The sequence below is a fragment of the Botryllus schlosseri genome, chromosome 5 (assembly GCF_051294905.1).
Source record: "Botryllus schlosseri isolate E-star chromosome 5, Bs_hap1, whole genome shotgun sequence".
Taxonomy (NCBI): Eukaryota; Metazoa; Chordata; class Ascidiacea; order Stolidobranchia; family Styelidae; genus Botryllus; species Botryllus schlosseri.
The window spans coordinates 5,883,120-5,910,459 of NC_137240.1; the positions used below are offsets into that span (position 1 = coordinate 5,883,120).

Consider the following 27,340-nt stretch of genomic DNA (forward strand, 5'->3'; position numbering starts at 1 on the left):
ATCGTTGAGTATCGAGCGATAGCCTTTACATACTTGCGGAAAATAGGGATTTAGTGCTCGAGTATCAAATTAGAGTAAATTGAGTAAACTTGAGAGGTTATTAGTGATTCTGCTGGAGCTTATATGAAGGGAAGTCCTGATAAAACCTTGAATATTTCAGAAAAGAATAGAGGGCTTCTTTCGATATTTTGATAGTCTCCGTCGTAATGTCGGATGTCATGAAATTGTATACATGCCATCTAGTACTACGCAAAATTTCAAGGCTGATACTCAATGGTTCTGTTAGTAATTATATGGAATGTGTGGGAATCGAATTGGAGCGTGAAGTATGCTCCTATGGCATAGAGCCCCTCGAAATGAGTCCACATACCTCGTAAAATCCCACTCCAAGCGCTGCGGCTTAGCTCAAGCGAACAAGTATTTCGTACTTTATGAGTCAAATCATCTTTCTCATGATAAATTAACATAGGGAGAATTAATCAGAAAATTTTGTAGACTACCGTAGGCATCGATACATTGAGTGAAATGGGCTTCCTATCTTAAATTGAAACGGACAGAATAAATCGAAACAATTTGCAGAGACCCGTCGGCTTCAAGACATAGCTCAGGGTGAGATCACAGCCTAATAACGCGGGCTTCGAGTGGGACGTTATAGGAAGCAAGACGAATCATTGTAAAAGTGTTGAAACTTAATTACATCTGTAATTCCGTCATTAAAGTTGACTACGCATAGGTACGTGCTACGCTCCCGCAAACAGATTAACGCGAAGTCGGTATAGAACTGCGTTAGTTTTAAATGTGTTCTATCATGAAATGTGTGATGAAATTTGATATGTTCCATTGTCATAATGTCCTGCACCTGTGAACCAATTTTCAAGTTGCGCATTCAATGTTTAGCATGGTAATTCCGTTATTAAAGTTCACTATGCATAAGTAGCCTACGTGCTACGCCAGTGGTTCTCAAAGTATGGGTCGCGACCCAAACATAGGTCGCGAAGGGTATAATTTTGGGTCGCGAAGGTGCCAGAGCGGTCTTTTAATATGTATGTAATATTATTTGAGGTCATCGCAACAACAAAAATATCTTCGCTTTTCGCGCTATTTATTGTAGTTGGTTTGAGCATATCAGAGGTCACTGAGTTTGGTACCGCGGCCAATAAGCGAGACACGCGGAGAAGTCGCCACCACAACATGACTTGATCATGAAAATGTGCCGACCTTTGTATTAAACAAATTGGTTTGAATTCATGATAAGATTTTTTCAACATTGGTTTCTCTGGAAAACACCGTCGGAGACCTTGGACGCTCTAGTGTAGAGTTGTACAACGAGCGGTTGCCGGTTCATGAGGCCAAAACCCGCCCACGCTTGGATACATGAATATATGACGTTGGGCCAACATACGGCTGGGCAAAGTGCGGTGCCAAAAAGTTCGGTGGCGATAATTGACCGTCGCTGGGTGGCCAAACCCTTCGTTATTGATATAATTGGTTGTGTGTTGCTTGGGTCGCGAGATACCACTAAAAGTCAGATTTGGGTCGCGGTCTAAAAAGTTTAAGAACCACTGTGCTACGCTCTCGCAAAAGTCGGTATAGAACTTCGTTAGTTTTAAAGTTGTTCAATCATGAAATGCATAACAAAATTTGACATGGTGCATTGTCATAATGTCTTACAACTGCGTACCGAGTTTCAAGGTGGGGAGTCGATTATTAACATGGTAATTCCGTTATTAAAGTTGACTATGTAGAGGTACGTGCTACGCTACGGAAAAAACAGATTTAGGCAAAAGTCGGTATAGAACGGCGTTGGCAACTTCGTTAGTTTTAAAGTTGTTCAATCATGAAATGCGTAACAAAATTAGACATGGTGCATTGTCATAATGTCTTACAACTGCGTACCGAGTTTCAAGGTGGGGAGTCGATTATTAACATGGTAATTCCGTTATTAAAGTTGACTATGTAGAGGTACGTGCTACGCTACGGAAAAACAGATTTAGGCAAAAGTCGGTATAGAACGGCGTTGGTTTCAAAGGTGTTACATCATGAAATGTCTGACGAAATTTGGTATGGTGTATTTTTATAATGTCCTACAACTGCGTACCAAGTTTCAGGGTGGGTATTTGATTATTAGCATGGTACTTCCGTTATTAAAGCTTACTATGTATAGGAGCGTGCTACGCTACCGAAAAACAGATTCACGCAAAAGTCTGTAGAGAACTGCGTTGGTTTTAAAGGTGTTACATCATGAAATGTGTGATGAAATTTGGTATGGTGCATTGTTATTGTGTCCTACAACCGCGTACCAACGTTCAAGGTGAGAGTTTAATGTTTAGCATGCTAATTCTGTTAATAAAATAGACTGCGTTGTCAATAGAAATTTGAAAAAATTAAAGGTATAAAGAAGGTTTCCATTTGGGGCAATCCTTCGAGTATTCTCAGAAGAAACTGTATACATCCTACAGTAAAATGGATGCGATTAAGCGATGAAGAATTTTATTCTTAAAATATTACATGAGACAAAACATGCGAACATCCATTATCTTGATAATGCCATTGCTATAGATGTCAGTCCGATTCCGACAAACACGAGTCCCTTCCAAACTTTATTGTAGTCGAGAGCGGTATTATCAAAGAATCCTACAAAGCCATCCTGCAACAAAAATAGAAGCCCTAATGATCGTACGGAGGAAATTTATCTTGTCGGGAACCGAATTGGAAGGTAAAGCTGAGTTTCATCATCGAGAGATGATATGGGCTTTGGAGAGCGGATACACTATATATGTCATGCTAAAAGATAATTTATAAATCCTAAGCAAAGCATGTAAATCACCTACCCATCCTCCATTTTTGACTATCCACTTTAGTCTTCTGCTAGCAATGTAATTTCCGACTGTCTGTATGATAGCTTCTATATGCTCCCCGTGATGTTCATCCTCGTTCTTGCGAGCAAGAATGCTACCGATCACAAAAAAGGAGACAATCCTACCCCAATTTTCTTTGGTATTTTTGCAAATTTCATCAGCTATCATGAGGAACATTCGCTCATCGGGTAAATATTCTTTATATTTTTCATTGACTTCGACATCGCTATAGCGGAGACGTTTGGAGACTGCGTTTAGGACAGTTCGATGTCGCTCGAACATTTCATCCCCAACTCCACGTAAGGTTCTCTCTGCTTTCGTATTTACCTTAACGCATGAGCCATCGAGTTCGTACATGATAAAATTCCTGGTCAAGGAATATGCTTCCGATATAATTTCATCCTTTTCTTCAGCGATCGAAGGTGATACTCGTGATAATTCCATGCTTTGAGGAGAATAGCGAGTCAGAGCTTATTTCGAGATCTAAGCTACTTTGAAAATGAGGATCCTAGGATTTGCATAACTTTCATCTATATCGTACGATGCGTTTACGCGGTCCAGAATGACTTATGTCAATGAAAAATAACAAAAATGATCTCTCAAGCATTGATCATGGTTTTCTTTTTGAAAGATGTCGCGATGTCGGTATAATATTTTCTAAAACTCAAACTAGGACGAAATCATGAATGTGTAGGACTTATGATTAACATATATTGTGCGCAGACAACTTTGTTACAAGAACTATGATATTCCTGTACTTGCACGAATTACAAATGCGGTATTGTAAATTAGTATATACTACACAAAATCCGGAGTCTAAAAGTTTTTATTACAGTTGAGAAAAAGTACTCGATACGCTATATTTGAATCTAAAAATATTAATCCCCTTAAAACGTACTGGGTGTGGGGTTCGAACCCGCGTGAACACCTGTTCATTGAAACTTAAGTCCAACGCCTTAACCGCTCGCTCAACCCAGTTCCATTGTAACGATATCTGAGAAACCTTTTAAATCAGGGTAGAAGTAACTATTTCCAAGTGAGTTTCATGAAGTCTCGATACGCTATACTTGACTCTGAAAATATAAATCCCCAGAAAACGTACTGGATGTGGGGTTCGAAGCCTAGACAAATAAGAGGATCGTGATTGAAAATAGATGGAGGATCACTGGATTAACGTTTATGGAATACTCCGCAATGTAAAATTAGTATATACTGCACAAAATCCAGAGTGTAAGAGTCTTCAGGGCATCGGAATAGTGTAGTTTTCTATCTACTTTACAAAATTTCTACGATTTTTCTTGATGCGTTCCGGGATAAAATGTAATTTTTCGCGCTTTTTGTTTATTTTTAATAAAGTTAGTATCCATTATACAAAAACGTCGTGTAAAGGTAAAGTACGACTACAACTACAAGTTGAGATTTCAAAGTAAGTAAGTGGTTATGTTCGTAGACTAACCCCACTTCTACGTAACGATATTTCAGTAAGTAGTTATGTTTCTAGGCTACTTTTACTTCTATTTAACGAGTTTTCATACTTCTGTTTAATACTGAAAATGTCATGAAGTTGAAGCGAACTGAAATCTTAAACACTTTAGTATTAGGTACATATACGCGAGAAGCTATACTTTAGTATTCAGATGGTTTGGGATAAAATGTAATTTTTCGTGCTTTTTTATTTTTTAATAAAATTAGTATTCATTTTACGGAAACGTCGTGTAAAGGTAAAGTACTTGTACATTTCGGAGTACTCAAGTATAAGTTCTGGTTAGCTAAATTTCGATGTCATACAAATACCACAAACTGTGCTACTTGTACTTCTTCAGAGTACTCAATTAGGTTTTTAGCTATATGCAACAAATACTTTCGAGTGTTTTTGATATTGGGCTGCTTCAACTCCATGATAATTATAGTATTAAGCAGAAATGAACCTACAATACGAACGTTTTACTTACTCTGAAATGACTACTTTTACGTTAATTTATAAAACTCAAGTAAAGCTCACGAAATCCATAGTGTAAACGTCTCTAATGCGCTGAAAAAGGCAGAAAAAGTACTCAATACGCTAAATTTGAATCTAAAAATATTAATTCTCGTAAAACGTAGTGGGTGTGGGATTCGAACCTACGCGAACACTTGTTCATTGAAACTTAAGTCCAACGCCAAAAAGCTATACTTTACAAAATTTTCGGAGTACTGACATTTTTTAGGTAAATTCTGTTACGCGCTTAGTTACTAACTCTGAAAGCAAGCAAAGTTTGTGGTATTTGATCAATATGGAAATTCGTGCACTTTGCGTTTAGTTTATGTTGAAAACATGAGTAATTTAGAACACTTGTTCATTGAAACTTAAGTCCAACGCCTTAACCGCCCCCTCAACCCAGTTCCGTTGCTACGATATCTGAGAAATCTATTAAATTAGGGTAGAAATAACTATTTCCAAGTAACTTTCACGAAGTCTCGTGGTACATTGCCGTAATGTCTTACAACTGTGTACCGAGTTTCAAGGTGGGGAGTCGATTATTAACATGGTAATTCCGTTTTAATGTTGACTATGCATAGGTACGTGCTGCGCTACCGAAAAACAGATTTACGCAAAAGTCTGTAGCGAACTGCGTTAGTTTTAAAGGTTTTACATCATGAAATGTCTGACGAAGTTTGGTATGGTGTATTTTGATAATGTCCTACAACCGCGAGTTTTCAAGTTGTTCAATCATGAAATGCGTAACAAAATTTGACATAGTACATTGTCATAATGTCTTACAACTGCGTAAGTTTAGCCTGCTAATTCTGTTATTAAAATTGAATATGTATAGGTATATGCTATGTTTATGCAAAACAGATATGCGTAAAGTCGGCATTCGACTGCGTTAGTTTTAAAGGTGTTCCATAATTAGATGTGTGATGAAATTTAGCATGGTGCATTGCCATAATGTCCTACAACTACGTATCAAGTTTCGAGTTGGGATTCAATTAAACACTTGAGTATATTTGTTGCGTGTGAGGAAAACCTACTTAAATTTTTTTATGCATTTAATTTCCGACTCTGAAAGCAAACCTAGTTTGTGGTTTTTTTTTTTGTACATCGAAATTGAAGCGAGGTGAATTTTTCGATTAGTTTCACTTTTCATTATACTTTACAAGATTCAGTATAGAAGTTTAATAGAAGTAGTTAGTTACGTAATTAAGTGTACTATCTTCCAAATCGGTATGGAACAACATCAAAACCATCAAAGCGATTCGCTACCTAAGCGCAGTTTGTGGACTTTCTACTATATTCGCTCCTAACATTATAGCAGCACCCGACCCAGCTTACATTATTACGTTATAAGACGCCGGCGGCGTTTCACTGTCGGTTTAATTACCCTTATTCTAGTGACATGAAAAGGACTGAATCGTATGAAATGTGGCCACTACAAGAATCGAGCGAAAGCGCTGTTTCACGCCGACTTGCATCGGTCACGATTAGTTTTACTTTTCAACTAACTTGTTGTCGGTCGTTATATTCATTAGACTCGCTTTCATGCGGCTAATTTGACCCTATCATTATAACGTCGGGGATCGCGTACCTGCGGCGAAGGTGTTCGTTTAATTATAGCGACGAGAACCAGGCCCCTGCGGCTAGTCCGTTGGCATTTTAGTGCTGAGTTAAATACCCTTATACTCGACATGCAAACATTATAGAGGTAGCGGTTGTACTGCGAGCTGATAATGAGGCTTAAAATGTGGAGACCTCGGAGATCAAAACCGCGATCTGTCTGCACTCATAATCGCATTTTATATTATTCTAGGGATTACTATTATCAAGTCGCATTTAAGTAATTAATTAGTGATGATGCATTTATCCGTGCGATATCGCAGTCTTCGTGAACATACATACTCTAACAACATCAAAATCATCACAAAGCAATATCGACTTTTGCGTGAAATCTGTTATGCGATGTCATTTCTCAAGTGTTCTCGTGAACATAGATAGCCTTAAATACACATACAATCATGCGAAGTTGATCGTGCGAAATGTGCGTAGAATTTCAATATATCATCATAAAAATCGCGCCTAGTTCAACATCGATGAGTGTTATCTGAGACGCCATATATTATCCGCGAAAATACAAAGTCCTAAATACACATAATAGAATATCTGACGAATATAGTCTTATATAGACATCATAGTTTCCGAAATTTATGTAGAATCTGAATGTTATTTTCTCTCGAAAGCATGTTAATATTAAATTTCGGAATTTAATCACTTTTACAAAATGTACCCTTAGGCTATGAAAAGGGGCGTGGCAATTAGGATGACGTGGCCTTCTGTGATTGGTGCGTACCGATCGATTCAACCCTTACTACTCGTGTATGAGACAATAAGTTGTATACGAAAAACCGTTTTATTTCGCAGTGTCGATTAACCACATCCGCGATATAAAAATCACCATCAGGGACCAATACGGTCAGTTAGTACATGATATAGAGACCACATTGACACTCCACGCACGATGAAAATAGTGACGTTAACCCCCTCTATGCTTGGTGCTGATTTTGAACACAGACTACTCACCATCAACAACATCCCGACGAGATATTGCGAATTAGCCCTCATGGAGATCGATTTCACTTTAACCGAACCGACGATTGGACAATATTTGTTTGTGTATTGCGATATTATTCACCCTCACTTACTTGGAGATACGTTAGCGCATTTATTACGAGTTATACCGCTGACACCTGGCGATGTCGCACATAATTGGACAGCGACAAATCCGTATTATTTCCCTGTTTCAAAAGATGTTGCTGATTCTGTATGTCTTTACCTCAGCGATGAGTTTGGGGAACATATAAATATAATAAGTCGTTCACTGCAAGCTACATTTAACATTAGGAAGCGATTATGAAAGTTGTTTTCACGTGTGATCATCATTCTGTCCATCGTCATTATAACCAGACAGGTGATGGTTATGGATATTTTAGTGGTGGAGTTCAAGCCGGTTCCGGTATCGGGAGTTTGTTAAAATCACTTGGTCGTTTAGTGACACCTATTGCGAAATACGCTGGCGGTCAATTGTTACGGAATGGAGGTGAAATAGAGAGAGATCTATTACAGGGTAACTCGATCAAAGTCTAGTGTTATCAAGAGAAGTAAACAAGCTGGCGGTCGAGTGATTGATAAAATTTTAACCCCAAAAGCTATAAAAAGGAAAAAAACAAAGTCAAAGAACACTTCATTCAAACGTCGTCGTAAACAACAGGATATATTCGACTAAGAACTATGTTGATGCATGCGGGTTCCAGAGAATGTCATAACTCCGGATCAAACATATTTAGTATACCCCACACGCAAACCAGTATTGAGGAATCGCAATATGTCGTCGTCAAACCCCATAGTTTAGGTAATGTCATGGAAGTACAATTACCAAGGACGGATCGATATACGGATCTACAAAACACATTCTTGAGATTACGTTTGAAGCTCACTAAACGCGATGGAACTGATTTAGCAAGTGATACGCAAGTGGGTCTTGTCAATAACATGATGGATTCTCTTTTCAAACAAATCGATGTAACTATTTCAAATGAGGTTATCACAAATTCGGATAATTGTCATGCCTACAAAGCTTATATCTCTCGGTTGTTGAATGATACTCACGGCGCCTCGGAGAGTTTTGTGCAAGGACAAGGTTTTTATAAAGATGTTGCTGGCTCTATGGATGTTCTTGGTGCAGCGAATACTGGATATGTTAAACGAAAAGACCTCACCAAAAACAGTACCCCGCTAGAGTTGATCGGAAAAATTCGAATTGGTCTTTTTGAACAGTCTAGATGTATGTTGGATAATGTCGACATGAAATTAAAATTTACACGTAACGAAGATAATTTCTGTCTGCTCGGTGACGCGGAGGATGTACAAATTGTTTTACTCGAAATGGAAGTGTATGTCAAACAGATGAAGATCGCTGAAAGTGTAAGCTTAGCACACAAGTCTGTATTGCAGAAGAATACTGCCAAGTATCCTTGGATACGTTTGCAAATGTCGACTCATACATTCGCCGCGGGTTTATCGAAAATTGATAGAGAGTTAGTTAGCGGTACCATGCCAAAGAAGATCGTAGTTGGTTTAGTCGAGACCACGACATTTAACGGTGTTCGGACCAAAAACCCATTCAACTTTAAACAGTTTGATGTTCAAAATCTTTCTTTAAGCGTGGATGGACGTCAAATTAACGGACGCGAATTTCATTTCGATTTTGATAGACACGGTGGACTCGAAGGTTATATGACACTATTCTCTCAGACAGGTCGCTGGGAATCCGAGGCACCTTTAAATATTTCACGCAAAGATTATGTTAATGGGTACACTCTTTTTATGTTTGATTTGACATCCGATAATAGTTTGGGATGTTATCAACTTCATAAGACAGGAACTGTGCATCTGGTTTTGACTACATCGAAGCCTTTACCAACCTCCGTAACCTTGTTATGTTTGAAGGAGTTTCAACATCTTCTACAGTTGAATCAAAAAATACAAGTCGTCGAAATATGAATACGGCTGAGATCGATGATATTCTCTATAACCATCCTGACACACGAAGTCTATATCTGGGGACTTATCCAGTAGACCAATTACCAAAGAAACCAATTAGCGGAAAATTCGCTATCACCATTAATTACGACGAGTCGAGTTTTCCTGGTTTCACTGGGTGTCTATATACAGAGATGACGATACTCATTTTCATGATTCACTAGGTTTCGGACCACTAAAACCTCAGATAATCGAATTCCTGGAGCCTGATAAATTCTCCGTGACTGGGAAACAGCTACAGAGTAAAACTTCGGATGTGTGTGGAGATCACGCTATTGCATTTTTGATAAAAAGAGCTCAAGGATTTTCAGCCAAGGAATACTTGAATAATTTTGGTGATGATAAAAAAGTTAATGATACGATTGTGCGTGCTTTTGTGAAGAGTTTGATTTCAGAGTAATAAATACAACGAATGTATAACTGTGTATACTTGTGATTCTTGTTGTGGTTGTGAACAGCAGACTATTCTGTAGGTGCGAAACAGCGGTATATGGAAGGTGTGAATAATCCGATCTGAAAGAACTAGTGAACTATACACCAACATTACCCGTTCATGGTGATCACTTTATTTACTAAGTACTTTTACACGTCAACCTTTTTCTTTTATAATTCTCTCGAATTAATATTTCATGACTCAGCAGATTTCTAGTTACGAGGTTTCATTTTTTTCCGTTCACGCCCATTACGTAAAAAACTTCACTAGATACCTATTACAAACGATGCACCGCCGGTATATTTTCGTACACCTTATACCTATCGCAATGTTACTTCTAAAATTACCAATTTTATCACACCACACTTCACTTCTTCCCTAAAACAAACTACGAAAATCCCGTATTTATCTCCAAATCTCAAACACCCATCCTTACCTTCAGATTTATTCATTCTCCGTTGTGCTCCGTATTACTCTTATCGCCATCCATTGACTTGTTCCGTTTCGTCTCCTCGTGTTCCTCGTACGACTTAAGGTTCTACGTCGACGACACCTAATACAACCTACCCATGACAAAATCACCAGAGCCATCAACCCTGTTACCACCATTATTGCAACCACTGGTTCCATGATAGGTATCAGTTTTGCACCTTCCATAATCATCCTATCGATCAATGATAATTCTCTTACCTTATATCCACCTTCCATTCTCAATAGTTCGTTTAGCCATCGAGTATAGTTGTAGTCGACGAAATCTGTGGTTGTCTTCCCCACGGTGGTTCCTGATAGTCGGGAATTAACAGGTGCGGGTATTCCCAACCTTTGGTTTTTCTGTCCAGGCAGCGGTGATGCGTCAGCCATCGTGGACTCCAATGTAGTGTTCATTAGTGCGACACTCTTCGAGGACAAGTCGCCTTTTCCGTCTCCTGTTGAATACCAAGCAGTTGTTGCGGTACTTGCCTTATGGTTGTGGTCCGGAGTTCGGTAGTCCGTTCCGATGCCGCTCCCGCCGTCGTCCGTGGAGTTCTGTAGAGCTCCTTTAGTGGTAACCGGATGCACTCGCGTTATTGTAGGTGTTTCACCAATGAATTTCGGCATTCCATTGGTTTGGTTTCGCGCGCGACGGGTTTGCAACTGTTGCTTCCCATGAGTCGCATCAGTTGGTTTGACAGTTTTATTCTGTTCCTTTTTTCAGCCAGTGGTTGCGATTGTCTAACTTTCACCAGCGTCGTTTCCATCCGCCACCCTAGATTTAGGGGTGGCGGGTGTCTCATCTTTGTAGTTTTTGGTGGGTTTGCCATCAGCGATTCAACGGTCACCAAGGGAGTGACGTTGTTACGGTCCCCTGTAACCTTGCTCGTGTCGGAAGGGTTAGAGAGGGGACCAGTCGTTATATAGGCAGTTCTGTTTGCCTCGGGTGTTGCATTACCATCTACATTTCGATCGGAGGATCCCTGGTAGAGAACCGTGGTTCCTGCCAAACTCGTCCAATCGGTCCCCACCAACCTCTGGTCGTTTATTTTCATTTGCGTGGTGGTTTTCATAGTTATTACTCGTGGTTGACATCACCGTTTGAGCGGTAGATCTCTCCCCCGCATTATTCCTATAGGCATATGGCGTATAGACCAGGGCACCATCACAAGACGTCCCTCGATAGATCCATCGAGACTGAAATAACTTTTCGTCCCCCACTTCTGCCTTAAATAGCTTTTGTGTGGCCATATAATTCAGAAGTATCGGATTCATTACACTTGCTTGTTCTACTAACGCCGTTCGTAGGGTAAGGTTATATCTCATAGATAATTCCTCAAGTTGTCCTCGTGAGACGGGTCTTCCTCGCCGTGTTTCCACGCCTCCCCTTATTTGAACCTTTAGTTGCGACAGGCGTTTTTCTTTTTTAAACGTAAAGTCTTTCACGGTCTCCACGCGCATAGCAGAAAAGGGTAGTAGGTTTTCGTCAGTCTGAGTTTTTACAAAGCATATCCACAGGTTTAACTACAGTGCTCTCCTTACCCTTTTCCATCTGTCTTTTTTCAAATCTAAGAGGGAGAGTACTTCTCTACCTTGGGCTTTTTTCAATGCCTTCGCCTGGCCCTCCCTCTTCAAATTACAAGGTCCAGATACAAATGGTTTGGTATTAGGATCCTTAAGTTCGATGCCGCATTTGTATTCCATGGCTTGTGGGTAGCCGAGGTGGCCCCGCAGGTCCGTAAGTTCGGACGCAAACGGCGCGTAGACGGCTTTCCACACTTCATCAGAAATAATGGTATTTTCTGAAGTCGTCAGGTCAGGAGGTTTGTACCGGAGTTTGGCCAGCGCTACAGATTGTGCACAAGCATCTTCAAGTTCCGTCTTGACGTTTGGGTGAGTGTCTTTCTGCAAAACATACGCAGTAACTGGTCCAGCCATGGGCTGGTGTGAGCCTCGTGATGATCGGGGTTTTGGTGTTGATGGAGAGGGCGAGGTCCTTCGATGTAGGCCTCTGATCTCGACGCGTGCCCGCACCTACCGTCACGCCGACGGACTCCTTTTCCGCCTGGGACCCTATTTCTGGGGAGACGTGCATCTTAAAATCCCCAGACTCCTTGTCGGACATGACCGGGCGTGTATCCGGTTGACCGGCAATAGCTGCTTTGTTTGAACCTTTAGGGAAGGTACTCATAACTGTGGCTGTCGTCATGCATCTATGGGTTGAATCATTCCAGTTATTCGGACAAGTGCATCCACGAGAGCATTTAGGACCAGTTTTCTCGTGCAGGTCCTTATTTACGCCAGCGGGCATTCCACGCTCGACGTCAGCTGTAGCTGTCGCCATGCATCTATGGGCCGAAGTTATGCAGTTCTTCGGACAAGTGCATCCGCGAGAGCTTTTGGGACCAGTTTTCTCGTGCAGGTCCTTATTTACGCCAGCGGGCATTCCACGCTCGACGTCAGCTGTAGTGGTCGCCATGCATCTATGGGCCGGATTTTTACAGTTATCCGGACAAGTGCATCCGCGAGAGTTTTTGGGACCAGTTTTTTCGTGCAGGTCCTTAGTTACGCCAGCGGGCATTCCGCGCTCGACGTCTTCATAAACAGTGTCAGCAGTCATTCCTGTCTCGACACCAACAGTTTCCCATAGGTTCTGTGTGACGTTAGTTGTGATTTTCAACTCGTCGTTCGCACCAGTGGTGATTTTCATCTTGGTACTCGCGCCTGCGGCAATTTTCCGCTCCACGCTATCTTGGTTTGCAGCATCCATCAACCCATCGTCGGTTGCAGTGTAGCTAATACTGCTTCCGACTTCGGTTCCGTTCCGTTGATCTCACGGGTTCTCATCGTGTAGTGTTACTAAAGACAACTTTTCATTCGCGTTTGACGGGGTTTTCAATTCCGTAGCTATGCTTGGTAATTGTTGGACTTGATCAATCCATTTTAAGCCAATAATATTGAAAGGGATTCCTTTCCCGGTCGCAAATGGAACCGGTAGTCCGTCAAAATCAATTACAACCAAAGAGTCCACGTGGGGGAAGCCCCCTATACCCCGTAACTTCATATCTAAGGGTTGCCGTCCCTCCCAGCTCTTTGTATACATGGTTTTTACAACATTTTTCATAATTAGATTAGGTATACTTCCCGTGTCGGCCAAAAATTTCGTACCGGTTGTTGAATCAATCAAGTACAAAAGCCGACCGCCGAATAACTCCGTAAAGTCTGGCTGTAGAGGGTTATCCGGTGTATCAAGAAAAGTAAATAGGGGTAGAGAAGCATTATGCACAGTCTTTGCGTGTTGGGATAAAAAATTATCTGGGAGCTGATTTACCGGATCAATCAGCACCCCCAGTCGTTTTTTGAGAGTCTCAAACCTTGTTCAAGTTCCTCATCCGTCCAATGTGAGGCGTCATAGTGACATGTAGGGCGACGATATAGCGGTTCCGTCCAGGTCACTTGGTTATTGCCCTGGTTCGGTTGTACAGGAGGTCCCTGAGGACCCCACTGATCCCTATCATGCCAGTGGGTTCTATCTATATTTTTTGGCCTAGAGTCATAATAGGCCTCGCACAAGGCAGTTCTCTGTGTCAGAGAGGTAGAACCTTGGGTGGCAAGGTATCGGTCGAGGTCCGGGACCGTCAATATGTCATTTCTTGCAAGGAAAGGCTCCCAGTTGCGTTTTGTGGACTCCTTAATGCGAGGAGGTACTGGTCGCAGTCGCTTGCGAACTACCCACCCCACGGTATCATCCTTGGCAATCACCTCCTCATTTAGCCAGAGTATGAATTTTGCCACGCAATTTCGGGATTGGTGTCCCGGGGCCTTACAGCAAAAACATACGGATAAGGACTGCCCCTGAGGAGGGTCCAGATACAAGCCTAGAGGGGCGAAGATGTTTGGGTTTCCAAGAAAATTATAACTCTCACCTTGGCTCTCCGCGATGCGGAGGGCTTCCTGACTGCTTGATGGTGTGATTTTCTGGCCACCCCCGTCGATCCCAGAGTTCTGTGTATTCGTCAGATGAGGTGTCCAGTTCCAAGTACTTGGTCCCTGGCTAGGTTGAGAAGATCTGGAGTTTCGCGTTGGTGTAACGTCGAGTCCATTCGATGCGTTGTGCGCGTTTTGTGGTCGGGTATTTTTAGCCCTGGGAGTCGGACCATGTCTGCCGAACCCATTGCCACTCATAACGTCGGTAAGAAAACGGTTGGTCTTAGCGCCGCGAGGAGGGTTACGTCGTGACTGAGAAGCTTGCCCGAGACCGACGAGCTGCCGTGACCACATTTCCCCAGACGGTCCGGGTGGTGTCCCTCCGATCATGTGTAGAGGTGGTTGAGGTGAGGATGGTTGCACCATCGGAGGTGGTGCTATAGTCGGTGGAAGAGTAGTGTTCAGTCGTCCATCTTCACTCCCGTGAGTAGGGTAACTGTGCATTATGGGTCCTGCAGGCTGAACATTATATATGTGTATAGGTGGTAGGGACGACATTGTTCCACGCGTCTTTCTGGCCTCCCGAGTGGTGGGACGTATCTCTTCTTCATCCAAGAACTCAGAATTCCAGTACAGTTGTAAATCCTCCGCCACCTCTTGCCAGGACCTGCTATCCCATCCCCGCATCAGCAGCCTAAGTGCTTCTGGTAACCGTTGCCTTAGGTTGCGGAAGAGTCGCAGTCCATCCGGATTCTCTTTGATTTCAGCCTCCATATCTATCTCTAGTTGTTTCAGGGCGCTATTCAACAGCGGAAGAGGTTCGTCTTCCCACTGATAATTCCTCCGGAAGTCGTTGATGACCTTTTCATTGTTAACCAAGCCTTGCGGGTTGGATAGTGACAATGATTTCATGACCGAGACCCATCTTGCATTTCCCGCGTTAGTGTTGAAGAAATTTCCCAGCCGATTGGCTTGTTTAAGGCGACCCGCGCTTCGCAATTTCTTCTGCATGGCATTGGCCAGGATTATATGTCTGTATCGGTGTCGGTTCCGGTTTCACTCAGACGGAATAGACTGGGTGTTTCGACTAGGTTCCCCCTTCGTTGTTTGGGGCGCGTCCCATTCCCAACCGGGAAGCATGGAGTCGTTCCTGACCGAGAATCGGTTAGCGAATTCGGCTTGGAACCTGGCAACGTAGGGTAGACTGCCGTCACGGTATGGCAATCCAGGCCCTTTTGAACTGTAAGCGTGGGCAGGGGCGCTGTTGCCTTGGGCGATTGCCCAACGGGCGGATCATACGCCAGTGGAGGTGCTGTAGCCATTACGGACAGAGAAGAAGGTGGCGGTGGTTTATTTCAAACCACTTGTGCATGGGCGTTGCCCAGCTCAACTTCCGATCTCAGGATTTCACCGAGAACTTCTGTAGAGACTTTCCCGCTGACCTTTAAAGTGGCATCGCATACTGCCTTGAGGTCGGCTTGAGCTCGCCTGATTTCTTTCTTGGCCCTTTCCAGTCGCTTCATTGTCTCGGGCAGAGTTGATTTGACTTCTTTTAGTACCTTGGTTTGATCAGCCACGTCTTTTGCCAACTGTCTTTCTTGTTGTCTGACGTCTTCGTGGCGTTTTTGCGTTGCTTTCAGCAGCTTGATACCCTTCTCGAGCTCGCCAGCCGCCTCTGACGACTTCTTTTTCTTCCTCTTAAATAATTTTAGCATTCTTCGCATAATTTATGTAAATTTTGAGTGTCTGTATATTAGCCCCGTACCTTTTACTGGCAAGGATAAGTACCGTTTTGAAGTAGATTACTCACGGACGTGGTTGCGTTGTCCCTGATCACTCGTCCTTGCGTTGTGGATACGGAATGTCTTCCGAAGATACCCGGGTCAGTTCCGTTGGTGATTACCACAGCAAGTCCGTTATGTGGGACAGGTAGTGCTTCGGCGGTTGTAGTGACGTCGTTAGAGAGACCTTCAGGAATCGTCGTAGGATAGAGTACCGGCGCGAGGTGTACGTAGATCGATGCCAATGTTATAAGCAGAGATATCACAGAAGTGATTACCGTCACGCCGAGCACAATTCTCACGAGGGTCGTCTTTGAGTACATTAATAGGTCAATGTTTTTTTTACCGGAATCATCTCGCCGATGGCTCCAGTAATGTATTTATAGTGCAGCTCCGATAACGATTGTTATGCGAGTCGTCTACACTTGGTTCGGATAATTTCGCGGTGAAAAATTGACTTTCTATCGTACCCTATTGTCCAGACGACGTCCGTGGATGTTGATTGAAGTAGCAGTAGTAGCAGTGGTGGTATCTTTCAGCATCCGACAATGACCCTTATCCAGAGTTCTTAACTAGCCTTATATAACGTGTAATTAAGCCTTATAACAACCAAATACTCCAATAAATATCATGCAGACAGAATGAGGTATCTAAGCAAAACTCGTTTAAATTGGCATATAGAATATCCATCAATCATAACACAAGATAAAGCTTGAACCTATTCATATTCATGCACGATTAAATGTATTTTAAATACTCCAAGGTTTGTTCTCGCATATAAACTATGCGACGGCCTTTCCTGCCGAAGTCGTATCTTTCAGGGTTTGTTAACACATAATTAATGTGAAGGCCTTTCCTGCCGTAAAATCTCATAGGTTTGTTTACACATATAATGCATGTGACGGCCTATCCTGCCGTAAAGTCCATTCATTACGTATCGCTACATGATACACCATTCAATCACAATAGTCACGCACGAACAAAATTTTTAATTACAATTTGTTATATCTCTGGGTTCCTTTAGTATCGGTGTGTATAAGCTTTTTATTCATTCGTATGTACCGTGTCTCACAAACAATAGATCTGATTTACCACGAATCTTTAACTCTACACATGCTCCAATAAGGTAGAGGTTCCTAGCTTAGTCTAAGGGTGCGTAGCTAGTTATAACGCGTAACTCCGGGAGGTTCCAACATTAAGGACTTTGTTTCGTTGACCCGATTAACATGGCCATATGCCAATTAAAGTGCACTTGATGATACTACCCTTAACAAGGTGTTGCTTATTCGAACACTGTTAGATACCCAGGGTCCCTTTTACGGGTTTCTGAAGAAATTTCTAACCATTTCTAATCCTAAGCTTCTATCCCGCTAGGGTGAAGGGTCCCGACACTAATATAGGGCGTGGTCGGTGTATAACGCCTTATTAATGCCTACCGGCGTGGTATTCGCTATCATATTACTGTAGTAACAACCAATTATTCACATAATAAATGTTAACTAACCCATACACATATCTAGGACATAAAATGTTAGCGCCATTTTAAAGCAACCTGATGGTATTGATCAAAGATACAGTAAAGGTAGTGCTGGAACAAAATGGCGTCACTATACAATAATACATCAAAGTAACCATCACGTGAGAATACCAATGTCCTGTTATGACTCACGCGTCTCGTCATCATGCCGCAGATTGATTCATGTCGTTGTTCGTCAAACGCACCCTCTCCGACCTCCATCATCGTATGTTCAGGACATATTTGGCAACCGTACGCTTGGGTACTCTGTCTTGTGCATCTATTTCGAACCCGATTTCTTCAACTCCCTTGCTGATGAAACGATTCTTCTGCGTATCTCTTCTTGATTTTGCAGCCGTCTTGATCGCCTCTTTTCTCCGCTGTCTTCAACGTGACTTCTTGCGGGCATTGTTTGGCACATTCCCACCTTTGGTTCACTGGTCCTTGCTGAGCAGTGATTGATAGTGCCGGATTTCTTCTCATCTCGTTCATTTGACTTCATTAAGCCCTAGATTCTATCGAGGGGAGCAGTTTTTTGGGACATGTCGAATAGTAATTTTAGAGTTGGTACGACCAAGTCGTTCATTATTGCCAACAGAATGTCCAGTTCATATCGATACTCTCATGCCATCTCATCACTTCAGTCAGTCTTAATATGGCCTCATTGCGAGCAGGGCAACGGATCTTTGGCATGTTTTCGAGACGCTCTTCTTGTCATACAAGTTGTAGATACATTCGATGCGCACAGGGAGGACATTGAATACACACATATCAGAATATTGCGTCATTTGCTATCGTAACGTTGCCAAAATACAATAATTCGCATGCTCGTACTGATCATGGTGCCATAAGCGCACTTGTCAGACACATCCATTTCGTGAAACGAATGTGCAAACAAGGCGTGTCTTATTCTAATGTCATACTCGATCATCGACACATCAGTTTCGAAAAATGAATGTGTGGACAATTTCAACCATGGGTTACTTTTCTAAGGTCTTTATATTAGCAGTACTGGCCTGAGGTATTCCTAATGTTATAGGCCTATTATTTCCGATTATAATATTCATTTTTATTCATCCTATGTAGTGTCATAGCAATTTATAACGTAGCTACGTTGTAAATCGCTATGGTAGTGCCTTAAACGTTTTTGGAATATCTGTCGGTCTTTCACCAGGGTCTACCACCGAGGTACCGACCTATAATACAATAGTAGCCCTAAACTTTTTTACTATATGTCGGTCTTCTCCAGGGTCTACCACCGAGGTACCGATTTAGCAATTTTAGTAACCCCAAACGTTTTGGAACATATGTCGGTCTTCTCCAGGGTCCACCACCGAGGTACCGACCTATAATACATTATAGTAGTCCTTATCGTTTTTGGAAATTGTGTCGGTCTTGTCCAGGGTCTACCACCGAGGTACCGATCTATCCATTGTGGATATTGTCCTTAACATTTTGGAAAATCGGTCCGTTTTATCCAGGATCTAACATCGAGGTACGGATGTATATTAATTCAGTATAGTCCTAATCGTTTTGGAAATTGTGTCGGTCTTCTCCAGGGTCTACCACCGAGGTACCGATCTATATCCATTGTTAATTCTAGTTGCCCTAATCGTTTTGGAAAGTTTGTCGGTCTTCTCCAGGGTCTACCACCGAGGTACCGATCTATAATACATTGTAGTAGTCCTAATCGTTTTGGAAATTGTGTCGGTCTTCTCCAGGGTCTACCACCGAGGCACCGATCTATATTGCACGTAGTGCCTAAGTGTTCGCACCTAGGACCAGTCCAACTACTATGATATTTTTCACGTACTGCAAGTTCTCGCTTTATACAACTCATATAGCAGTATTCTTGTGGTCAACCGGCTGCATGTATCATGTGCGGTGACAGTTTCCGGCAGCTTACAGTTGAGCGCAACACTGAATAAATAAACAGCCACTGATAGCGTTCAAAATGAAGCAACCCAGTGAAAGCACCGGAAATCTATTGCCCCCCACCAAGGCTTTTTTATTGTTTTTTAATTTTTTTTGAAAATGATTATATACTCCGTATAACTTTTATCTTTGGTTTTCGCTTTCGTAATTTTCTATATTATCTTTAAATCATTCAGAATTCATTTATTTTGTAAATTTTTTTTACAATAGGTTTCTATTTTTAGGATTTTTTTCGTAGTGGGTATTATACTATACAACACGCGTATATACCCAATTTAATGTATCTCTCCACCCTTACCTTCCCCCCTTTCTTTTAAACCGACGGACCCTCAAAAGGAAGACACTTCTTACCATTTGGCAAGTGCCAAGCGGTGCCATTTATATCCATAGAGTGAGGGGGGTGCCGAGAGACAGGGATGGGAGTATACCTTCCACATAAATATACATTACTATTTACAGATCAATTTGCGGTTTCGATATATTCAATATTAATAAATTTCATATCCATCTGAGATTCTCAAGGTGTCCTGCGTTCGTCACGATCGAAATTTCCCCCCAAAATAATAATATATATACGTGTAATATATAAGAAGCAATTTAAAATACTTTAAAGAGTCTCGTAGTTATATCTTTAAACTCGCGGAGCCGACTGTAGCGAGGACCAAATAAAAAGGGAAAAATATAAGTAAATTAGAAACTCAAATATAATTAGTAGATTAGCAAAACATTTCATAATGAAAATAGGGTGATTTTTCACGGGGCAGGGGGTCTGGGAATGTTGTCCGCTTTTTGCTACTATCTTCTCCTTCTTATGACGATTTTTCGGGTTGACGAGCGATCGCAATTGGACCACATTAGTCTCGTAAATGATTGTGGCGTTAAAACAAATCATTCACTACAATGTGCATCCCTAATTGGATTTGTACCCTGCAATTTAATATAAACACTCTACTTAATAGACAATAACCATATAACAGACTTTCATTAAAGACAAACATGTTCTTTGCGAAAAATCATTTTTCCTATAAGGTGGAAATTGAGCAGCCTTGCATTCGAGTAAATGAACTATCCGTAGTCCCCGAGATGTTTTTTCAGGGGCACACTTAGCGATTCAATCACAATACAATGTCTTTTACTTTCTGGAACTTAACATAAATTTTGTGTATCGGTATAATAAATCCGTGTATATAATAAATGAAATACAAGAATACAGCTTCTACTTTAGAGCTATTCTCCAGTTACACTGTATTCTGACTCAAATTCTTTTTCCGTTAAGTTGAGCTAGACAGGGATGCCGAATTATTACGCTTGTCCTAATTCCCTATCGGCTATAGCCTTATTAATTTAGTTGTCTCGGCTTGTCTGGTGGTCTAATCACCACCAGTCCGTTGGCCCTATTTAGCAGATTTCGAGGCGTGATCGCACGTTTTCCTTAGACAGAGATTGCAGCATTAAGAACGTCATGGAATGATGATATCTATACGTGGCCTTATGATAGGATAGGCTGTTTTTTCAACAAAGCTATGGTCAGCGATGACCTCAGATAGAGGTTTGCAGCACATACCGTTCAATACAGACCTAGCCGCCCCATCTCTGAAGTAAGTAACAAATAGTGAATGCATTATGACCTCAACCCGCCATTACTAAGGTTGGGGTCAAAATTGATTATTGGCGAACAAATATTTTCATGTGCGGTCGGATTGTTCTTGCCAGCCATTTAATCCTAAATAGTGTTATACCCTGTCAATCGGAATAATACATTCGCTGATTATCGCTAATACCTCGCCGCTATTGAGCATGCAGAGGTGGTCACTAACGAAGTGCTTCTACTTTTTGAATTACTTGAAGTAGATTTTTCCGACTCTCGCTACTTTTTAAGTAGTTATGATTTTAGACTAATTCTACTTCTACTTGACAGTTTTCTGTTTTGTAGGCAGAAATATGCGTAGAATACCCACTCACTTACTTACTTGTGAACTATCACTCCTACTTCTAATTGAGTAGAAATTCCGGCGTTACTTCTACTTCTACTTGAGCAGCAACGGTGACTACTTTGACCACCTCTGAGCATGTGTCAGACTATTCTTTGAAAGTATAGCGGGCAGACTAAGTACTTTTCTCCTCATTCTAATCGGAACGATTCCGACTGCTCATGGCTCTTTCGCATTGTTTATGTCACATGGAGTCAATGAGGCATGACCACAAGCCTTCAGATCTGATGGGGTCAGTCTGACCCCACCTCGCCATTCGTGTTATGGTGCCATGCCTTAGGGAGTAATCTTTGAAATAGGCGGACAGTTGGGTTCAAAAGAGGAAGATTCCTCATTATAACGTCTTGTAGGAGGTTATTATACAGCGGGTCAGCGAAGTTGGTAAGACAATAAGCATATAAACTGATGGGGTCATTTTGAGCAATCCCGCAATGGTAAAACCCTTAGTCGTCTAGGGTTAAGTGAGAATCGCGTGGCTCCCCATATACCTAGGGCGAATAAATTCAAGTAATATGTCGGCCCGGCGATAGAGAGAAATGAACTCAATCTACTCAACGAATTACACAAGTAACCAACATTTAATCGAAACAATGCAAGTCCTCATCAATTATGATATGCAAAACAAGCTCATATTATCACAATCAACTCTAAACCACACGAGAAGTTCACTGGATCGGTAACATCAACATCGGTGCCACTATCATAGTGCGTGCAGTACATGCGATCGTAGTTAGAGCGACTTCACCGACCCTGGACGCTGGATGATTTCGAAACTGACCCACCAATTTTATTTTGGGTCACGTGATAGTTAATTTAGGTCTCCGCCTGACCAATAGAACCAGTTCAACTCATTCTTTTGCGAATTAGCCGGGCCAAGCCAAAATATACGACGAACACGCGCCCTATTAGCCAGTTCGTAGGTCGTAATGAAATGTGAAATCTATAGCCACGGTTAGTCGGTTATACAGCCATACCAAAGATCAAAGCTGTTTCAGCACCTTTCTTAATCGATTAGATCAACCGGACATATCAGTGAAAGTACCATAGCAGTGCCACCCTGGATTATTTTTGAAAATGTACCAATTATTATTTCTCAATAACTTTATATTTCAGTTTTTTTTAATAATGAGTGACTACATAATATGGTTTAGTCATTTCCCCGGATACTACACCGCCTATATTCACTATATTGGGATCTAATCTGAAATTCAAGGGTCTTCTTCCATGTAAGTACTTCTTTTTTACCTAATTGAATTCAGATACGGCAGGCTTCTTAACAGCCATGGCAATAGGTCACCTGACATATAAAACAAAATCATTTTAGAATAGGACAATTAAGCATGTGCATGACCAGACCTCTCTCCTCTATATTACAGAAAATGTAGGGAAAATCAGACAATTTTAGCCTCGATTTCATTTGGACATAACTTTAATGATTTAACCTCTCTTTATTCAATATCAATATAAATTGCCATAATAAAAGGAGCTCAAAAACTGATCCAGTGCTAAGTTGTCAAGAATTCCGGCCTGTGGTCCTAATACTAGGTACACCAGAAGCGCAGTTTTAACTCATTTTAAGTTTACAAATATTTCAATATTACCAGTGCAATTTATTAAATAACTATAACTCCTCAACAGGCACTGAAATTTAACAGGGCCTGCACAATTGTCCAAAGGTATATGTGAAAATTATGGCATCCCAAGTGAAAGACGAAACAAACGATCTGGATACTTCCAAAGTTTGCCAATACATGAACATAAACATAGGCATATCGAGTCCAAGTTACAAGATGCATCCCTGAATCAATGCAAAATGACCGTAAAGACACCGGCCATGGTTCATGCCAGCATCCGTAGTAAGGAAACAAGTCTAATTATCACAATCCAGAGGTCAAAAAACTTGTTTTTTCTGTGACTTTAATTGAATTTTGTGCGCCAATGTCATGTAATCCACTTTTAGTATATAGCTCTAATTTCCGTAATTTGCGCAATAAAGGAATATACGATGGTTCAATTAGGGTCTGTTATCCATGACAAGATGGTTTGTGAGCAAGAAGCTTAACGACCCCTGTCAAGTACACCCAAGCGCCAGCATATGAAGGATTGGATCACATTCGTTTTAGGCCACTGATTTTGTTAAAGCTGCCAAGAGTAGCTCCTCTGTGAGGTCTTGGGTGAAGCCAGCAGGAACTAGGTACTATAACCGAACCCAATAATCCTTCAATAATTACGAATGCAATTGTTTTTACTGACATTTTTGCTAGACTCTTAACACAATTTTCTTGCATTTTAGAGCAACAACTTTGCCCCTTCACGATAGCTGTATGATACATCTCCAGAGCTACCCTTTACCATGGCAGGCACCTTCTTCGCTACCATGTCAATCCAAGACTCAAACCACCAGTGAGTCAAGTCAAATTCTCAAGGTAGGGCCATGATTCTAAGTCAAGTCAAATCAAGTCTATCGATTTTTGAAGGTGATTCGAATCAAGTCAAGTCACAATTCAAGTCAAATTGAACTTTCGAAGTACGAGTGATGATTCAAATTTCAAAATAATAACACTTTGTCAGCAGTGCGACAGACAGATTAATCCAAAAAACTTGTACGGGAACATACTTATTTAAATGTAGTTATGTGCTGCCGTCTGCCGTTTACAGCCAAAGCAAACGATCGAATACGAAGCTAAAGTCATATAGTTCAATACTCTACCCATTCACACATTTGTGAGAATATGAATGCATGGTTGTATTCATTCGACTCAATCATACAAAAGGCTTGATAGTGGCAAACACTACAAAATGTAAATAAACACCATTTACTTATTGATGACTCGAAATTATCTCGTAAATTTCTGCTTGAGCCACAAGTCAATCCACATTTCTGAAGGTCAAGTCAAGGCAAGTCACCTTTACACGAGTCAGCGGGTGTCTCACCAAAGCCTAGAGGTGGGCTGAGCCGCAAATCGTCAGCCACGGAAAAAAGAAGAATATCGGTCCGGACTCAATGACCATAGCGGTCTAAAAAAACACCATGAATTCCCCAAGACAAACAAGCAAGTGACTCGAGTAAGTCAAATCACACGGAAAAGTTGATTATAACTGTATAAGCGATACCGTTTGGCCTAGATCACACTAGAGGGCCAGTCAAGGTGGCACTGAGAGCCATAGTCCATAGGACACAGATACATTGCAAGTAGGCTATATCATTTACTACTAGTTTATCACCATGCAAGCCGCACATTCAGTGAATGACCGACTGCTCTCACAGATCACCTTAGCGTATTTGTCAAGATTTCGAACGCCTACAAGATTGATACATGGCACAAGACACCGGTTGGGTCAACTCGATCGTCGCGCCCCATTATGCCAAGTCAAATCTGGCCACACAGAAAAGGGACACAAGTTTCAATTTCTCTAACTACAATTAAATCGCGAGGTAAGCAACCTACCCATACAGCAGGGGTCGCCAACTCAAAATGGATCGCGGGCCACTTTTCAAATTTCGTAGAGGCCGCGGGCCGCATGAATTCGATATCGATGAAAAATAGGCAACAACGTTCTAAAACTCTACGTATGTACAACGGTGAGCTACCTAATATAGGCGATGAGCATATTGACCACAAAAGAAATAATATTTTATTGAAGGAATACAAATACAACAAAAAATCATTATCATCAATTTTATTTTATTTTGAACTGTGAGCTGTGCACGATACCTGGAAACGATTTTCAGCGACAGCGATATTGGGACTATAGCGAGATACGTGACTAGCTGAAAGACCATCTTCACGTAAAGCTTGTTCTTGTGGGAAGCCCTAAGCCAGTGGTTCTCAAACTTTATTAGACACGCCCCCCTTTATGATACTGAAAAATCGTCATATCACAAAATGCAACCAGAATGCTAGCAATCCCAACGGCTAGTTTGATGGCATGGAAGGTTATGACTGTTGATAAGAGAATTCAATAAGATGAATTCCGGACTATACACAGAGCAATAACTAAGAATTACAGGTAAATCGCGCAGAGCGCGAAAAGTTTTTCAGCTGAGCGCATCTCCGCCTGCCCTTCAGATGCTTTCGCGCCCCCCAGTTTGGGAACCACTACCCTATGCCGTTTACTGAGCGTCGCGCTCTTGGCAGTGTTTGGCGCATTGAAAGTCAAGACAGTATGCCTAATGCCCATTGGTATCAGCTGATTCTCCCTCGATGGAATGTTGTTGCCAGCCCCACAGCCGTTTTACCTAGTGACGAATAGTAATATTGGGCACAAGATAATAGCTTATTTTGAGAGAACAACATGTTGAAACTGTATTCAATTTCAGCATTTCAAATTGGTTTTCTTAGCTTTCTTCCGAAATCTCAAATCAGGTCGCGGGCCGCAGAATATGACTTGGCGGGCCGCATGCGGCCCGCGGGCCGCGTGTTGGTGACCCCTGCCATACAGGATACATGATTGTTCAGTAATCCGCATAAATGTTCCATTCCGTATAACACGATTAACATCCCTGATTTTCTTTTTCTTCCTCTGGCGGGACCACCAAGAAAATCGTTTTCCTTCTTTCCTCTCCTAACACCACAAATTCAGGGTCATAAGTCCAGTTTATTTGCTCGTTAGTTTTCCAAATCTCCATAATTTTTGATCGCGTTCTGTACAAACTTTTAGGCACGACGATCCCAGTATGGTACGATATGTATCCACGCAGGAGTTCGTATATCATTATTCGTTCCTGCTCCTTCATACCCTCAATTTCCAACAGAATATATCTGATGTCATCCATCAAGTCTTTTTTATCATCTTTAGCAATTGCCAGACGACTTAGACGCTCCCTGTTTCTAAACGCTCTCTTTATTATTGTCGTCGTATTTTTGAAAATCTTTTCGCGACAGTTGTCTTTTTCCATTTGCAGGGCATCCAATTCATTATGTATTCTAGTTAACTCATGCGCATATTCTCCAACCATTTGGTTAGTGATCTCTATGTAATCCATTTTGGTTTTACAATTGTACAATTACACAATCTTAATACAAGAAAAATAGCAGTCAGCCCACAAACAAAGTTCCGCTGTGCTATACAGAAAAAACGACTTTCTCTAATTGGTGCAATCTGGCCTTATCCATTTGCAAGGCATCCAATTCATTATATACACTCACGCTTATATTCTCCCACAATTTGGTAAGGCAGAGTAAACTATTTCAAGTAGGAGAGTGGGAATTGGGGAGTCCCACTGATGAAGTGATGCCTCAAAATCGGGACCAATTCAATCCCTCAAGTTCACATTGATTGTCAATACTATTAGGTCTCAAAACTAGGGACCTACAAACACCTCTCAAAAAACACACTGTGCCCTTGGGTCAATAATTCAATGGCTCAGCTTCTCCGGCCTGGCTTTCCAGAAGGATTTGGCCAATTACACACATAGGCGGCGATCTAAAACTAAGTGCGTTGAGTAGTTGTTATTAAAAGATGGTGGACTGCTCTGCTTAGTGCAGACTTGGGTGCAACATAGTGCAACCTATAAGTACTATTTCCAAAAAGACTAATAACCGCTGGTACTTACATATCAGAGGTTCACGAAGCGTGCAATGAGTACTGTTAGCCTCTTATAGAATCAAGGCACCTTACTAGCAGACTATATTCCTTTATCACTGTCTAGATTTGTGATACAATAAGCGCACGATCATTCAATTCTTACAGGTTACACAATTCAGGAAGTATACAAGGTGCCGTGATCCAGCCAATCATCGACCCACATCTTAGAAATCAAGTCAAGACAAGCTAAACCACAAGAAAAAAAAGAAAAAAGGTGACTTAAATTCATATTATCTGGCTATTTCTCGCACAGTACTCAATCCGT

The 27,340-nt window shown here is 41.5% G+C and overlaps 1 protein-coding gene and 1 long non-coding RNA gene across 5 annotated transcripts in view; one reads left to right on the plus strand and one right to left on the minus strand.

Moving 5' to 3' along the window:
• The window catches only part of LOC145439661 (uncharacterized), a 129,984-nt gene that overhangs the window by 101,098 nt on the left and 1,546 nt on the right, over positions 1 to 27,340 (plus strand). Inside the window, exons 2-6 of one of the 4 annotated variants that reach the window (XM_080317188.1) lie at positions 22,600 to 22,712; positions 23,780 to 23,912; positions 24,374 to 24,552; positions 24,613 to 24,679; positions 24,755 to 24,922. The gene's annotated coding sequence lies outside the window, so the exon portion shown is untranslated. Of the gene's footprint in view, positions 1 to 22,599; positions 22,713 to 23,779; positions 23,913 to 24,373; positions 24,923 to 27,180; positions 27,267 to 27,340 lie in introns of those variants that run through there. The other 3 variants (XM_080317189.1, XM_080317187.1, XM_080317190.1) reach the window with 3 other exon arrangements.
• LOC145439675 (uncharacterized) overlaps positions 1 to 27,340 on the minus strand; it is a 79,182-nt gene that overhangs the window by 14,019 nt on the left and 37,823 nt on the right. The gene's annotated exons all lie outside the window — the stretch shown is intronic.